This window comes from Canis lupus, chromosome 31 (genome assembly GCF_003254725.2).
Source record: "Canis lupus dingo isolate Sandy chromosome 31, ASM325472v2, whole genome shotgun sequence".
In the NCBI taxonomy this organism is placed as follows: domain Eukaryota; kingdom Metazoa; phylum Chordata; class Mammalia; order Carnivora; family Canidae; genus Canis; species Canis lupus.
This window is the reverse complement of record NC_064273.1, coordinates 13789827-13802212: the sequence shown is the minus strand read 5'-3', so window position 1 is coordinate 13802212 and position 12386 is coordinate 13789827. Positions and strand designations below refer to the sequence as shown.

The window sequence follows — 12386 nt, the reverse complement described above, 5'->3', positions numbered from 1 at the left end:
GAACAGAACTTGTTATTTTAGCTAAAAGTGGTGCAAATTTCTGGGGTTGGGTAAATTGGAAACTTTACTAAACTCATTTTATGCCCCTGAAAGTTATATTAGGTTTGAATACCTAGTGCAAGTTTTATAAGAACTATTAAATTTTTCATTTCCCAGTTTAGATGTAATCATTCTCAACAAATTATTTACCTTCAAAATGTTAGTTTCTATGTGTTTTTAGAGATAGATGTTTAGATAAATCTTACCTGACTACTACAAGTGGGCATCCTTTGCAGAATGTTGTTCCAACTATAGCATTGGCTAAACTTTACTAAACATATTCTCCGTGACAGATAAAGAAACTGAGGCACAGGGGGTTTTCCGGGTCCCATAACAAGTAAATGGTGAATGAGAATCTGAGCTCAGGAAGTATAGCTCCAGAGCTGATACTCTAAACTCCCAAATAGGGCTCATAGCAATGTTTGCTTATAATGCAAGTATAGTCAAAATTCACTTTATGCAAATTTATTTTGCCTTCTTGATGGACTTTGCACGACACGAGTTTAACTTGGAATGATGTATTCTTGCCACACAGTATGAATTATTTTGTATAGGACAATGTCATCGATTTTTTGTATGCCTAAGAAATGTGATTTTAATGCTAACCTGAAGTCAGCAAGAAGGCAAATCTAAGAGGGGGAGAAAAGTCTATATGACAATTTAAAAATTCCATACTGAAGGAGATATGATGGCAGGTGATTAATACAAATCTAATTTGTTTGACTTTCCAGTCTTCCAAGAATATTCCAGGGAAGTGAGAACCTAACACCTCATACAAAGTGGGCATGAAATTGTTAAACTACAAATCCAATTGATTAGGAAAGCTTCTTTCCTGGAATGAATGAGCTCCCCATAGAAAAGAAAATACCAATGAGATACAAGTTTAAAAAGGCATGAACAAAGCATATTGGAGTAAGGAGAGAGGGAGTTTTAGGCAATCTTCAGCCAAGATGTTCTCCAAGCCTGATCCTCCTTGACAATGATGTGTATAGTTTATCATGCAAAACAATAAAACATAGATTTCTGGACCCCATTTCCAGATTTCTGGATTCAGTGGGTCTGAGGTTGGTCCTAGGAAATTGCATTATTAACAATTTCCCAGATGATGCTGATATTTGTGATCTAAGAACCACACTTTGAGAAACACTGCTCTACTGGCTCTACAGTAATTGCTCTCAGTATATACAATCACCAGAAGGAGTGTTCTGTAAAATGCCTACATTGTAAGATTATGCTTTTACAACTAGGATCAGAGTATATGCTAGAGAAGAGAGCTAGAGTAAGTCAATCCTGACCAATAGAAGAAAAAGAGAAAGAAGATCTACCAAAATGTGTATCAGCTCCAGGAATAGCAAGCAACCTACAGGTTGGGGGCTGCTTGACTATGATAATAAAGACACCAACCAGACCAGAGACACCAATCACCCTGTCCACTCCTGGCTAACATTGTCATCAGAAAACCAGTGAGATAGAGTACCATCTCTGTGTTAATTATATTATAGGTAAGCCTATATATTAGTTATAATTAGATGAAGATCCGGACTTTATCCTTTATGAAATGGTGAGTCCTGGAGTTTTAAACTGGAACATGACCTATTAGATCTGAATTTTAGAAAATGAAAATATATATCAATAAAGAATATTCCAGTTGAAAATGAAACTCAAGACTAACTTTAAAAAAGTGGGAAGCGTAGTGTCTCATATACCAGGAGTAAGTTGGAAAATTTATCCATGGCTGTATCCACATGCTCAAATAATATTCTTAAGATTTTTGCCAACTTCCCCAATTGTTCCTGAGACTATGCTTTTCCAGACTTCAGTCTAATGTCCAACCATGAACCAATGTCTATGGCCTCAGGTAACCAGAAGGTTGGGTTGGACAGAGCCCCAGAGCCAGTCCCCTTGGACTATGAGCAATTCTCTTACAGTGTACTCCAGTATTCCATAGAAATGGTGTTGTTTTTTTGTATGCCTCGACATTGAAGAGTTTGGAAAATATTGCTCTAGAAAATAAAGTAGCATAAGATAGAAAATAGGCCACATATTTCCCAATTATTCCTATAATGATCTCAGTGAAAACAATCTTTTGGTGTCAAAGTCAAAAGAAGGCTTAAACAACCAACATCCTTAACCCTTATTACCCGAGTTAGGTAGATAAACAACAATAACAACAACAACAAAAACCTTATAGAGGTGGTGGCTGCAATGCTCTTAGAAGGTGGAAAAGAGGAGAAATTGGATAGGAAAGCCTCAGATAGGACATTAGGCCCCTCTCCCTACTGCTCCCCCTCATCCTTACTTCAACCTGAGTGATCTGGGATATATTTCTATGTTGTATGTAAGCTTTTCTTGAGGTCAGGATTCAGTGGCTAAAAAACTCTCACAAAAACATCACCTTATAAACAAGCTTAGATAGAGAATACTCCATTGTAATTATGCCACCCTTCACTAGAGAACTCAGAAATATTCTTGAAAAATCTAAGCTAAGGATTATAGGAACTCTCTATCTTACAGACCCCTATTACGAATAGAGCAGGAAATAAACTCTCTGGGACTGAATTTTTGATGTCGTTACAGTGCAATAGCTTAGTTCGTCTTAGGGACATGAGTTTAACTAAAGCTCAGAAATCAGCTTGTTGTCCTCCCTGGGCTCAGGAAGAGCGGAGCATGCATATACACTGGTTTGGGACAATTCTGGCAACAGTCCAGTGAGAAAGTATTGCATGCCAGGTTCACACTCAGTTATCTACAGTTTGAAGAAAAAAATTTTTTCCCTGAATAAAAAAAAAGGTGAGAAAAAAAAAAAAACCCTCATAAAAAGATAACCAACACAGCCTTTAGGAGAACTTTTAGCTTTCAAGCGCCTCCTTGCAGAATCACACAAAGATGATTTTAAAAGCCAAGTTTTAGAGTGAGATGTACAGTTCTGGGTCTTCAACAAATTCTGACAAGATTTCACACACTGTCAGAAAGGTTCTTTTCTCTTGCCTGGCTTCCCTGCGGTGGGAGAGGGGACAGAGCCAATGCCCCAACCTCCTCGCACTCAGGGAGCCACTTTGACCCCGTTCCAGAAGCCCAAGGGCTGTCCTTAATTAGCATTGTAATTTATATTGCACAATTATGCAAATTGGGTACATAAACAAAATTATCCTTTCAGTTTGGCTTTGCTACTGGAGAAATGCAAAGCCAGTTAAAGATAAGAATAAAGAAAACAGAATACATTTGCTTTAATGCGGTGCACCATTTCTTAATTTATCCATTCTTTTGTTTTACGAGTTCACCTTGTACTTGGGGGTTTTCAGGTTGTTCTTTCCTCCTATTTTGTTTTTTCTTCCTTTTACTTGGCTCCTTTCCTTGAGAAATTTTCCATCTCATTAATTCTGCGGCAGCAATTCATAACTCTTCAGGCCATTTGTTTTTCACTATGGCTGCTATCTCCACTGTCTATAGTTTCTCTTTCCTTTTTTGCTCTCAGATTCTCTCCTTTCTCTTGGCATCTCTTTCTATTTTACTCCATTTTCCCATTAGTTTGACTTGCTTTTAGAGCTGTAGGATGCTCTTTGCCCAAGAGCTCGCAGACACCCACAGGATGCAATAATTTTTACTAAGGAAACTGAAAATAAGCCTGGCAAATAACAGAGATTGGAAGACAGGGAATCGAAGATACGAAGCCTGGTGAAATCTAACTGGAAGCCAATGCCTGGATGCTATACACAGTATTCAAGTAGTTATTAACCATCAGGTAATCAATCAACAAATCAGCATTACGAAGATAATTTTCCAACGTTGGATGATATTCTAATTGAGCTGCCCCTTCAAAGAGCCTTAAAATTGCACGGAAGAATGGAAAATTTAACATATTTAAAACTGGTGGAAAATATAACCTTCTAGATAGAGCTGGCTTTGCAAGAACAGTGGCTACTGATGCTTGACAATATGTGGAGATTAACAGTTAAGAGAATTTATAAGGGAAGTGTGTGAACAGAACTGAGAAAGGAACAGAATTGTTCCTTGTTCTATCTGCCCAGAACCTTGGCTCCAACAGGGAAATATACTCCCCCTTCTTCTCCTTTTCCTCCTCCTCAACCTCCTCTTGCCCGCTGGCTACAACAACAGCAGCCACATTAAAATATAACCCAGGGGATACCAAGCCTAACTTGGGCAAATCAGAGCATCCTCCCTCTGGCTATAACATTTTCACTTTGAATAATATTCAAATGCCTTCCAAACAGATTTTTAGTCTCTCTCTCTCTCTCTCTCTCTCTCTCTCTCCTCTCTCTCTCCCCTTGTCTCAGTTCTGTAACTCATCTGCTCTTTCTCTCATCTACTTAGTAAGTTCTAGCCATCTTGGCTGACTAGTATTCTCAGCTCATTGATTTTGTGCCTTTTATATTCTCTTCCTACAACAGTCTTCCTTGATTTCTTGATGGCTGGTTTCTTCTTGTCATTTGAGTCTCTGCTCTAATGTCATCTCCAAGAAATATCCTCTTATAACTCTATCTAATGCTGACCTCCATCCCATTGCTTGCTATGTATACAACCTTGTTTTGCTTTAGCACCATTAGAGATGGGCTTATATCTTTGTTTTATATATGTCCTTGCCTCTCAAATATTTATATTTTAACTTACTTATTACCTGAATATCCTCTAGAATGTAAGATCTTGACTGTCTGGTTCACCCCTATATTCCTAGTATTCAGGACAGGGTCAGATACACGGAACATTCCCAAAATAATTTTAAGTGAATGAATTAATGATTGTTTTGAATGGGCAATGACCTACACCTGGTCAAAGTTTTCCATCCCCTTGAATTGTGGGCTCTGTGTTCCAAAGTGAGTGAAGTTCATCTTTTTTGGGCATTGAGTGTGTGAACTAGGAGATAGAAAGCTTATGGCAACTGATTTTCCACCATGTGAACTGAAGTGAGTAAGCCAGTGATGGCCATCATGGAAGGTAGAGGGAAAGGGAATAAGTAGGGGGTGGGAAGGGGGGATATGATAAGAGTAGAGGCGGATGGAAACCGAATCTGGACAGGGTTCCAATGGCTGGTTTCTGATGATCCAGAGGCCCAGCTACATTCCTGTCTTTGGTTCCTCTGAATCCACTCAGGGTCTTTTCTATGACTTCTGCTTTTTCTTAAACTGTGAATTGGATTTCAATCTTTTCCAATCAATAAAAGTAACACATAACAATATTGTAACATTGTGCTTACAAACTTACGATCATGTGCAAAATTAGCATTTGAATCAAGATTTATTTGCTATTTATTGTCTGTATCACAAAGGACCAATTTTTTAACCTCTCTAAATTTTAGTTCTCTTATCTAAAAATGAAAGGCAATAAAAAACCTAATTGATGGAAAGATTTAATATGATTATATATGCACATTTCTTAGACACAATGTCTGATATACAGTAAGTTCCTAATTAAGGAAGGAAAGTATTGAGCCTGGCTCAAGGGTTAAAGTCTGCTTTGAATTGGTATTTCAAATCTACCCTCATTGGTGTATCTTACGTTTTTGTGACACATACTGCACTTTTATATATTCTAAATTATTTTCATGGTTGAATACATTTAGACTACGACTTCTCTACTTTCCTCTATGAACGTTTATGCTCATCTCATCTTTGATATATCAGTTTCTGTTAGATATCCCAGGTGGGGCATTAGTGAATGAAAAAATACTTGATGCTAAGAAATTGGGGAAAAGATGACACAGATTGATCCTCTTCAAGCATAGGTTGGCAAGTGTGAAGTATTCCAGTCTCTGAAGACAAAAGTAAATTCATAGAATGAGATCCTGGAACATAGACACTGGTGGAAGCTTGTCCTGCCTAATGCTCCTGGTGATGGAGAGCTCTCTGCCTATTATAAGACCTAGACTGGTAGAGTATGAAGAACAAAATCTGGAAGGGCTTGGACTGGATCAGCCTTTGTGGATGAAGCTTGAGGTACCACTTTGCTATTCCTGTGGTAGAGGGCCATATCCTAATGTCCAGTCTATGAGGATCCTATGAGTCAGCTCTGCTCTCACCACACCAATAAACCAAATGAAGCACAGCAAGTAGGGGAGGTGGGGGAGTGTTGGGAGGAAGAGTCTTTCCCAAGAGCATTAATCTTAAAATCCAAGGAGTGATGATAGGATAAACAAATGTAGCAGAAAGTAAAATGTGAGTCTCTAGTCCGTTGACATGTATTTATTTTTAAATATAGCATATCTGCTAAAAGTAAAAATAAATAAATAAAATGAAACATTTTACAAAATTGTTATGAAATGAAATGAAAAATATTCGTAAAAACTTTAGAAACCTACACATGGGGCACATGGTACCTCAGTCAGTTGAGTGTCCCACTCTTGATTTCAGCTCAGGGCATGATCTCAGAATCCTAGGATTGCCCCCTGCACTGAGCTTCACTCTCATCAGGGAGTCTCCTTGGATTCTCTTTCTCTCCCTCTCTCTCTGCCTGCCCCCTCCTCCAAAATAAATAAATAAATCTTTAAGAAAATTACAAAAAAAACCCCACTCTGCATACAATTTAATGATATTGATTTAAAATGTTGACATTTTTAAATATGTTCCCTTACCTGAGCCAAAACTGGAATTCAGACCCTGCTAAGCAGCAGATTTGAATCTCTAATCGACTTGTAATTCCCAGGAAATTATGACCGAAGGATTGAATATCTTCTAACATAGCAGATCAGAGTACATTTAAAGAGATTGAAAACTGTTTTTCTGACAAATTCTGCATGTGGATTTGAGAGAAAGACTAGATTATGGGCACTATATTTTCTGCTGACATCCAAACTGTAGTGTGTGTGAAATTATGTGACTTATCTAATTCAGCAATAACCAGGTAAAAATGTAATGGAAAGAAATGAGTCAGATTTGTACAAAAGTATAAAACTGTAAGAAAAATACTTAGAACATATTTATGGGCCATATAAGAAAACTAAAAACATGGACAGACATATGGAAAGTTCAAATACTAGATATTGGTCATTTAATTATCTACATGTGGCTGAGATAAATGGAAGTATTGATATATTATGGGGTATTATTTTAATACTCTATACAAGTTATATTTACTAATACAATAGTCCTCCACTTATCCACAGTTTTGCTTTCTGCATTTCAGTTACCCACAGTCCGGAAGCAGTCATCCTTCCCTCATATTGTCAGAAGGACAATAGCATCCTGTTATGTTCCATTGCCCACATCATTCATCTGACTTCATCTAATCACACAGGCATATTATCATCTCACAGTACTGCAAGAAGGGTGAGTACAGCACAATAAGATATTTTGAGAGAGAGAGAGAGACCATGTTCATGTAACTTTTATTACAATATATTGTTATAATAGTTCTATTTGATTATTAGTTTTTGTTGTTAATCTCTTATAGTGCTTAATTTATAAATTAAACTTTATCATAGGAATATGCACTTAGGAAAAATATGGCAAATATAGGATTTGGTACTATCTGTGGTTTCAGGCATCCACTGGGGGGAATCTTGGAATATATCCCCCCACAGACAAGGGCTCTACTGTATTTCATCAAGAAAACTGCAATTACCAGGGATCCCTGTGTGGCTCAGCGGTTTGGCAACTGCCTTTGGCCCAGGGTGTGATCCTGGAATCCTGGGATCGAGTCCCAGTTTGGGCTACTTGCATGGAGCCTGCTTCTCCCTCTGCCTGTGTCTCTGCCTCTCTCTCTCTCTCATGAAAAAATGAATAAAATCTTAAAAAAAAAAAAAGAAAACTGCAATTACCTTCAAGATTAGTCAAGTCAATTACCAACAGGATTACCCTCTCTCTTTTATATTTCCTATTTGTTATATTCTCTTTCTAGTTTCTATTTTTTTGAGCCTTACTCTTTACATAAAATTAAAGATCTTTTTCCTTAAAAATTGATTTAGTTCATGGGGCACCTGGGTGGTTCAGCGGGCTAAGCATCTGACTCTTGATTTTAGTTCAGGTCATGATCTTAGGGTTGTGATACCAAGCTGCATGTTAGGCTCCTTGCCAAGATTCTTTCTCTTCCTGTCCCTCTGCTTCTTCCAACTCTCTAAAAAAATAAAAATAAAAATAAATGGATTTGGTTCATGATTCATGTGTTGATTTTTACATTTCTCTAGTTCAATTAAATTTACATTGCTTCTAAGTTTCATCTCTTTGATTTATTATCATCTACTTATGTTCTTGAGGTAAAGACTTGATTCATTTACATTTATTTTTTATGTAGTAAAGCCTAAGGCCTATGAATTTGTCTCTGAGAGTTGCTTTGGTACTATACTTGTATTAAAATGTGGTGCTATAATGTTAGATTCCTAAATAGTGTATGATTGTAGTTTTATTTTCCAATTTGTCCTAATAGTCATTTAGGCAAATGGATTATTTAATGTTGCTTTGTTTTAATGTTTATTTTTAAAAATTTTTTGGAGATATTTTTATGAAAAAATTATTTTTAGTACTATTAAATTTTGACCACATGTGATTTGTTATTTCTATTATTTATCACTTAGTTTCTTTTGACTAATACTGATCTATTTTGCTAAATAAGCTATAGATGCTTGAAAAACTATGTGTAGTGTCTGTTTGTAGGGTATAAGTATTTATAGATATCAATTATTAACTTTTTCTTTTATTTATTTCCTTAATTAAAAAATATTTTATTTATGCAAGCCAAGAAATAGCAGGATGTTTTTTTTTCCCCCACAAGATTTTATTTATTTATTCATGAGAGACACACAGAGAGGCAGAGACGTAGGCAGAGGGAGAAGCAGGCTCCTCGCAGGAAGCCTGATGTGGGCCTTGATCCCAGTACCCTAGGATCATGCCCTGAGCCAAAGGCAGATGCTCCACTTCTGAGCCACCCAGTTATCCCTATTTTCTTGATTTTAGTTATTTAAATTACATCATTCTTCTCTAGTGATTTGGTAGTTGCACATGTTTATAGTTTACATGTGTTTATATTTTCCCTTAAAATATCTCCATACATTCTTTATACCTTATACTTGAGTCATTATCAAAGCCAAGAATAAAGCAGTACAGTTGACTCCTCTCAGAGATGAAAATCTTGGTATATTTTTCCTTTATAATCCTCTAACTCCTCCTTCCCACTTCCATGTCCACATACCCTTGCTAATTTCTGTCAACATAATCCATAATTTAATACCAACTGATGATGATGTTTACTTTTTAGAAAATGTTTGTCTTTTATTTTGCCAATAATCTTCACATTTGCATTCAGTTTTCTTAGCATATTACCAATGATTATGTAAATTTACCTTTATGTTCACTCATTGCTGCGTTCCTGTCCTTGCACAATGGCTGGCACATCATATGTTTTCAGGAATTCTGGTAAAGGAACCAATGCAGTAGAACAAGAGAGAGAAGATAAGAACCTGACCAAGTGAACTTAAACTGCCATAATAAGTGCTGCTTCTGTAAGTGCAAATTACCATAAACATGTTATCACCAAGATTATGATAAATCCATAATGCAGATTTTACCTTGACAGTCCCATCTCTGCCATGGTCACAAACACACACATACACATAAATCCCTTCTAATGGGAATAGACACTTTACTATTTCCCATGTGCTAATACTCAGAATGTGTGGCACTTACACGGACTTCATTGTTTTACCCCTTTTAATGGATTCACCTGTAACTAAACATTGGTCTCAAACTCAGCTGCACATTGTAATCACGTGGGAAGATTCTTAGACACTTCTAATGACCTAGCTACTCACCAGACCTATTAAGTCCGAATTACTGTGGTTGAGACCCACGCAACAGTACTTTCTAAAGCTTCTCATGTGATGACAGAGTGCAGCCAGGAATAAAAACATAGGAGAGGGGACACCTGGGTGGCTTGGTGATTGAGTGTCTGCCTTTGGCTCAGGTTGTGATCCCAGAGTCCTGAGATCGAGTCCCACATCAGGCTCCCTGAGAGGAGTCTGCTTCTCCCTCTGCCTATGTCTCTGCCTCTCTGTGCTTCTCATGAATAAATAAATAAAATCTTAAAACACACACACACACATAGGAGAGTCAGTTTAAGTCTGAACCTTTAGTCTAGTTGTGCCTATAGATTTAATGCAACATAAGAGCTTTTAGGGGTACTTAAAAAGAGATGCTGGGAAACAGCTTTCTTTAGGACTCTGATAACTTCATCAAAACGGAAAACACTTGTATAATTGCAATAACTAATCCATCATTTTTAACATGCAGGTGAATGAGGCGTCCAACTCTGTTTTGGGGTGAGATTAGAGACAAGAGGACCCAGCATTTGAAGGACAGCTCAACTAAAACCCACATGGAAGAACAGAATGTAACCCAACTGTTCAAAAAAAATTAAGATTTTATTTATTTATTAATGAGAGACACAGAGAGGGAGACACAGAGACATAGGCAGAGGGACAAGCAGGCTCCCTGTGGGGAGCTAGATCTGGGATTTGATCCTGTAACTCCAGGATCACGCCCTGAGCTGAAGGCAGACACTCAATCACTGAGCCACCCAGGTGTCTCCAGTTTTTCAAAATTAAGAACTGTTTCATACATTTGGTTGGGGATCACTTCCATAAGAAAATTTGAAGTTATGGTCACAATATTGAGGTCTTACCATTTTTTTCTTTATTTTTAGACAGCCTGCCACATAGATGTTTATTTTGTGGTGACTTCGACATTTGAATTCAGAATATGAACCAGATTATCAAAGTTTGAAGCCTACCTGAGTAGAATCAAGAAAATATTCTCTCTGGAAATGCCCTGCAAACACTGTTCAATTATTATTATTACTATGTTCAGTTATTATTACCATAATAATTATAATGCTTAACTTGAGGAAAGATACAGATCTTTTTTTTTTTTTTTTTTTTAAAGGAAAAATGGAGGATCCCTGGATGGCTCCGTGGTTTAGTGCCTGCCTTCAGCTCAGGGTGTGATCCTGAAGATCCAGGATCAAGTCCTGCATCGGGCTCCCTGCATGGAGCCTGCTTCTCCCCCTGCCTGTCTCTGCCTCTTTCTCTCTCTGTGTCTCTCATGAATTAATAAATAAAATCTTTAAAAAAAAAAAGGAAAACACTCTTTGTAAACTTTTGGTGGTATTTTATTATGCACTTCTTTCTAAACACACCATTAGGTAATAAATTAACAAAACCATTCAAACTGTAGTTATTATTACTTTACAATGAAAGGTATCAGCCAGTTGTTTTACACTTGGAAACAACATTCATTCATTCATTATTTTAAATTTAAAATTTGTTTGAGGGCATTAACCAATTTATTTTTAATTTTTTCCAGATTTATTAAAGTATAATTGACAAATAAAATTGTATATATTTAAAAAGTACAATGTGGGGGTCCCCCATGACTCAGGTGGTTAAGCATCTGCCTTTGGCTCAGGTCATGGTTTCGGGGTCCTGGGATCAAGCCCCAATCAGGGCTCCCTGTTTCTCTCTCTCCCCTGCTCATGCTCTCTATCTCTCTTTCAAATAAATAAATAAAATCTTTTAAATAATAAAATGTACAATGTGATAGTATGATATATATATATATATATATATATATATATATATATATATATATTGTGAAATACAACTACAATCAGGTTAACACATCCATTACCTCACACATTTAACATTTTATGTGTGTGTGTGTGTGATGAGAACATTTAAGATCTGTACATTTAGCAAATTTTGAGTGTATGAGCCAGTATTATTAACTGTGGTCATGATGCTGTACATTAAAATCAATCAATTTAGTAGTTAACATACTCAAACCTCTTAGGAAAGAGATAATATCTACAGATAACAACAAGCTAAATTAGCTTCATGGAGTTAGAACTTCTCATTATTTTTGGCCTCTTCCCTGCTAGGTGGTATCCATTTTATTGTGTGTCTTTTAAAAATATGTTGTTAAAAATATGTCAATGCACTTGTCAGGCAGGTATCCTTAATTAAATTTTAAAGATACGTTTCTTTGTAATAGAATTGGAATTTCTGAAGATACAGAGCTTGACTGAAAAATATCAAGCAGAATATGGGATCTTTGGACTTTAATTATAGAGAAAAATGATCCAGTTCAGTTGACTTAAGTGTCTTCTATAGTGATTCTCACATAGTCCTGTGATTCTCAAAGAATACCTGGACCAGCAGCATCAGCATCACTTGGGAATTTTAGAAATGCAAATTCTCAGGTTCCACCCAACCTTACTGAATCAGGAACTCTGAGGTTGGGGCCAGCAATCTGTTTTAACAAACCTTCTCTGTGATCCTATTAGACTCTGAAGTTTGAGGATCTCTGACAATGATAAAAATGCCCAAAAAGGTAATAGAACAAACA

At 36.7% G+C, this 12386-nt stretch overlaps 1 long non-coding RNA gene across 2 annotated transcripts in view; it reads left to right on the top strand.

Annotated features, from left to right (window-relative positions):
* The window catches only part of LOC112661579 (uncharacterized), a 49636-nt gene extending 38438 nt beyond the window's left edge, over window positions 1-11198 (top strand). Inside the window, exons 2-4 of one of the 2 annotated variants that reach the window (XR_004811132.2) lie at window positions 7177-7319; window positions 9394-9487; window positions 10687-11198. This is a non-coding gene — a long non-coding RNA (uncharacterized LOC112661579). Of the gene's footprint in view, window positions 1-7176; window positions 7320-9393 lie in introns of both variants that reach the window. The other variant, XR_007407515.1, reaches the window with a different exon arrangement.
* Window positions 11199-12386: the final 1188 nt, after the last annotated feature.